The following is a 6,000-nucleotide window of genomic DNA, read 5'->3' on the forward strand; positions in this document are numbered from 1 at the left end:
TTACTTATCATAACAGCTCAACATTGTATACGTTACTATCATTATCAATTTTTGTTTAACTATACCTATTATTACTAAATTTAACTAAGTTTAGCTAGTTTTAAATTATACTCTTCCATTTATCAACTTGTATCTCTCCAATAGCAAAACAATCTTATGTCTTCTGCCATTTGTGGATCCAGTCCTCCAAATATCCTCTTGATCAAATCTGTATGGACTCCTCTTAGCAACTCCTTGTTTGTAGTATCTCTCATGTAATATTGACGCCTTCTTTCTGTTTCCTTGTCCAGCTTGTCTTTAATTATCAGCAGTGTTATCAAATATTTTACAAATAGTATTTCATAGTCCATAAATTATTTAATGTTTTCTTCTTCTCCTATGTCCTGTCCGTTGAAATAAATTTTCTCTCCATTTAATTCCTCTTCCAATATTCCATTCCTTCCTCCCTCAGAAATAAACCAATTGCCACGAATATCAACAGACTCAATCTCTTTATATTCGTCTTCCATTTCAATTTTTTGAATTTCAATCTTCTTATTTTGTGTTTGAAGAACATCTTCAGTTTTTTCATCATATTCCGTTGTTAAATGCACCAAATATTCCAATTTTCTCTCAATTCTTTCCTCTGTATCCAAAACTCTCTGAAGCGCTAAAAGTACTCCTCAGAGAGAGTACAAAGGCCCTGTGGATGCCATGTTCAAGTACGCAGCTGTATTTTTTCTTAGAAACTCAGCAGGACTAAAACACACACTCTGTAAACTCTCTGTAAGCGAAAACAAACTTCAAAGGGGCAGCTGTAGAATCTTATTAGATCTTAAGCCAAACAGCCAAGCAATAAAACTTAGAATGTCAAAGTCAAAACAATCCATCTGTAGCTTACAGAAAGTCACAAAGAAATGTTAGAAGAATTCGTCCATTTGAAAAGGTTTTGCTTAGATTCAATCCATGTAAATAGCATTTAGAAAGTAAGATAACCACTGCCCAGAACCATTACAAAAATCAAATTCACCGCTAAGTTCTTCTATTCTTTTATTTAAATTAGTTTTTAGATTTTATAGGCAGTCCATTTTTTAAAAAACAATAAAAGTTTCTCACCAGCTAGAAACACTTTCTCTTTCCACATCGTTCCATTCCGTTCTGAGGCTGCCCTGACTTTGTCAGTCTTGACAGACTGGAATTTTTATTACCAGCAGAAGACTTTTCTTTGCCTTTCTCAGAGATTTTGCGATATTCCCGAGATCAGCAAGATGTAATCTTCCTGTTCACCATCTCTTCAGGATGATTTAGATCCGTTGGAACCCCTCAGCAATAAAAGTGTCGACTGCGATCTCAGAGCTTTGAGATCGCACGTCGTCTCGTCATGGCTTCGGCCCCGCCCTCCGAAATCGATGGGAAGTTTTTTGTTTTTTTTTAATGTATATTTTATTATGTTTTCATTCTATACAATCACATATTCACTGTGCTTGATCAGGGCATATAACATTGAATAATAAACACGGCCCTCACTTATATAGAAAATGCCCTCTACAATACAAACCCAGTATACCACCTTGGCCTGCCATACACCCTCTTTCAACCCCCTCCAACTTTCATTCTTCCTTCTCACACACCCCTCTATGCCTACTTCCCCTCCCCTTCTTTCTAACCCTATCACTCCCTCTCCATTCCCTCCCTCCCTTCTCCTCCTCCTCTCTCTCACCCTCTCCACCCTCCTTCTTCTTTCACTCGACTCTTTCCTTCGGTATCTATTACCTTCCAGTATATTCGGTTTGTACTATTTTCGCACTAACATTGAAAAGCCACAGTATACAAATACAATCATGGAATTTAACACATATTGTATTTCCCCCCTCCCCCCTCCCCCTAAATCCCCACCTCCCTTCCCTCCCCCCGACTTCCCAAAGACCATACGTGGTATAATTTTTGAACAATCACAGTCTGAAATATCTCTACATTGAACTCAGCTTCTTACTGTTACCCAAATTTTAAACAATTTAAATTATTACTGATACTAAGCATAAGCTATCTGGAGTTTTTTAGTCCCATATTTACTTTTTATGTAATCAATCCACTTTTTCCAGTCTCTTTTGTATCTCTCGTTTGAATGTTCTTTGAGATATGCTGAGATTTTGGCCATTTCGGCTAAGTTCATAACTTTCAAAGTCCATTCTTGAATTGTGGGTAAATCTTTCTTCTTCCAATACTGCGCCACCAAGAGTCTTGCTGCCGTTATTAAATACAGGATCAAATTAGTCTCTGCTACTGTAAAATCAATGCATATACCCAGTAAAAACAGCTGGGGGGTAAATTTTATCCTTCTTTTAAAGATGTTTTGCAGGATCCACCATATTTTTATCCAAAATGCCTTAACATTACGACATGTCCACCATATATGAAAATATGTAGCATCACAAGAACCACATCTCCAACATTTAGGTTGAACATTTGGATACATAGAGGCAAGCTTTTTAGGATCTAGGTGCCATCTATAAAACATCTTATAAAAATTTTCTCTCAAGTTTTGTGCTTGTGTAAATTTCACATTTCTTACCCAGATTCTTTCCCATGTTTCAAGCATTATTGGTTCCTCGACATTCTGAGCCCATTTTATCATACAATCCTTAATCAGTTCCGTTTCAGAATCCATCTGTACTAATACATTATATATCCTCTTTATATGCATTGAGCTTTGATCTCTTATTTGTTTAAACAAATTATCCTCAACTTTTACAAAGCCAGTTTTTTGATCTGTTTTCCACCTAGCTTGTAGTTGACCATACTGAAACCACGTTTGAACTACCTTCTCTTCTTTAAGTACCTCTAAAGATTTTAGTTCCATCACCCCTCTTTCTGAGATAAGAAGTTGTCTATAGGTGGTTCTATCGTGTTTTTGTTCTACATTCATATTTTCAATTGCATGTCTAGGAATTGCCCACATGGGCACTTTATCATTTAGTTTATGTTGATATTTTTTCCAAACCCGCAATAAAGCATTTCTTAAGATGTGATTTTTAAATTTCTTATCCGTTTTTTTGTTAAATAACAGGTAAGCATGCCAACCATATAACAAATCATATCCCTCGATATTCAAAATTCTGTCATTAGTTAGATGAATCCAATCACTAATTGCAGATAATGCCACTGCGTCATAGTATAATTTTAAGTTAGGTAATTTCAATCCTCCTCTTTCACGTGCATCTTGCATTATTTTCATCTTTACCCTCGGCTTCTTTCCTGCCCACACAAATTTGTTGATACCCTTCTGCCATTCTAAAAGATTCGCATCTCTTTTAAGTATTGGTAACATTTGAAAAAGAAATAAAAATTTTGGTAAAATGTTCATTTTTACTGCCGCTATTCTACCCAGCAAGGACAAATGCAGTTTTTCCCACCTTTTCAACTCCAACTGTGTACTATGCCAAAGTGATTCATAATTATACTTGTATAATTTCCCATTTGAGATTGAGATATTAACTCCAAGATATTTAACTTTTTTAACTACCTCACATCTTAGCGTCGCCCCCAGTTCTTCCTTCTGTTTGATAGTCATATTTATAGCTATTATTTTGGTTTTTCCTAGATTTATTTTAAATCCCGAGACTTGACCATATTGATTGATCGTATTCAATAATACCCTACTAGATTCCTGCGGTTGTTCCAATATTATAACCAGATCATCCGCAAATGCACGAACTCTATATTCTTGCTGTCTAATTTTGATCCCTTTTAGACCGCCCAGGCCCCGTATCTTATTCAACAGTATTTCCAAAGTTATAATAAACAATAATGGGGACAGGGGACAGCCCTGTCTTGTACCTTTTTCAATTTGAAAGGAGTCTGTCAGACTTCCATTGACAATGATCTGGGCTGTTTGCTGCTGATATATTGCACCAATTGACCGTAAAAAGCCATCTCCTATCTGCATTTTTTGCAATGTCTTCAGCAGGAATTGCCAATTAACTCGATCAAAGGCTTTCTCCGCATCCAAAAATATGAATGCGGCCGGGATTTGATTGTTCTTTCCCAGGTATTCTAAAGCGTTGATAATTAATCTAACGTTATCCTTCATCTGTCTGCCCTGTATAAAACCAGTTTGATCGGTATGTATCAGTTGCTGAGTTACCCCCATTAGCCTATTTGCTAATATTTTAGTAAAAATTTTATAATCTACATTAAGTAATGAAATAGGTCTGTAATTTTTTGGTTGGGTAAGGTCTTGATCTTCTTTGGGTATCAACGATATGAATGCAGTCTTCCACGAGGGAGGCACTTTCCCTCCCGATTGAATTTTATTGAATAGTTCTCTGAGGGGTTCTACCATTTCTAACTGTAGATATTTATAATAAACAGCTGTTAAACCATCTGTGCCTGGTGCTTTCCCTAACTTTAATTGTTTAATTGCCTGCAAAATTTCCCCAGAGGTTATAGGTTGGTTCAGCTTATGCCTATGTTCTTCTCTGACTAGGGGGATTTTCTCTTTATCTAGGTATTTGTCTATATCTCCGTCCTTAATTTTATCCCCTTTATACAACTCTGTAAAAAATTCCCGAAATACCTTTTGAATCTCTTCCTGTTGAAACACTTCCTTCCCTCTGTGACACAATTTGGATACATTTCGAGCTTTCCTTTTTTTTCTAATCTGATAAGCCAACCACCTACCGGGTTTATTTGCATTGCAGAAAGTATTATGTTTAGCATATAATAAACTAGTAGCTACCTGGTCAGAGATCAGCATATCAAACTGAGATTTTAATATAGCAATTGTTTCCCTAATCTTTGTATCTCCTGGATTCAATGTTAATTCTGACTCTTTCCCTTTAATTTCCTCTTCCAATTCTTTTCGTTTTTGCCCTTGTTTGTATCTATGTATTTTATTTATATTCATTAATACTCCTCTCATATACGCTTTGCTTGCATCCCATACATATTCCAAAGATGTACCCTTGTTCATATTGAAGACAAAATATTCCGATAGCAATTTTTTACAATCATTAACATACTTTTCATATCTAAATAAGTTTTCATTCAACCTCCAGGACCTTCTTGCCTGGGCTACCCTTCCCAATTCCATCCAGACTGGATTATGGTCTGAAAGAACTCTCGCCATAATCTTTGTCTTCTTCACCCTACAAAGTAAATCATTTGTAATTAGTATAAAATCAATCCTTGAAAGAGATTGATGTCTATTGGAAAAAAAGGTAAAGTCATATTCTTCTGCATGCCTCTCGCGCCAAGCGTCTCGCAATTCAAAGTCGTCCAGCATGTCAAAAAAGGGTTTGGGTAACTTAGCTCGAAATTTGATGTTCGGGCGAGCTGTCTTCTTATCTCTTTTGGTGTCGATCACGCCATTCCAGTCACCCATTAATATACAAGACTCAAAATCCCACTGTACTAATTTAGCATGGAGATTTCTATAAAATCCATCTTGTTGTTGATTAGGAGCATAAATTCCCAAAAGTAACGTCTTTTTCCCTTCTAAGATTAAATCTAATGCAATATATCTTCCAAAGGGATCTGCTTCAATTAGCTCAGCTTTAATGTCTTTTCTTAAATATACTACTATGCCATTTTTCTTTTCCATGGCTGAGGTCGCAAAATGTTGGCCCAGTTTGGGGTTAAACAAATATTTTTGATCGGTTGATTTGATATGAGTTTCTTGCAAGCAAATTATGTCATTCTTAAACTGTTTAAGATAATGAAATATTTTCTTTCTTTTCTGTGGAGAGTTCAATCCGTTAACATTCCATGTCAAAATCTTAGTTGTCATTTTTGGTTGCCTGAAGCTTTTTTAGAGCCTCCCGCAAGGCCTGTCTCACCTTTGGTTTGGCTCCTCCCACAGCTTCTGAGCTTGTTGCAGTAGCTCCTTGGTCAGTGGCCAATGATTGTTGAGATTGTTGCATAGTAGCTTGTTTATCCGTTTGTCTGGTGGTCTTGCGGTTGGATCTTTTTTCCTTGACTCCTTGCCCTTCCGGAAGAGGGAGATGATACATTTTATCTAAT

This window comes from Thamnophis sirtalis, unplaced genomic scaffold (assembly GCF_051295495.1).
Source record: "Thamnophis sirtalis isolate CommonGarterSnake01/CBP01778 unplaced genomic scaffold, rThaSir2_p1.2 scaffold_8, whole genome shotgun sequence".
Classification (NCBI taxonomy): Eukaryota; Metazoa; Chordata; class Lepidosauria; order Squamata; family Natricidae; genus Thamnophis; species Thamnophis sirtalis.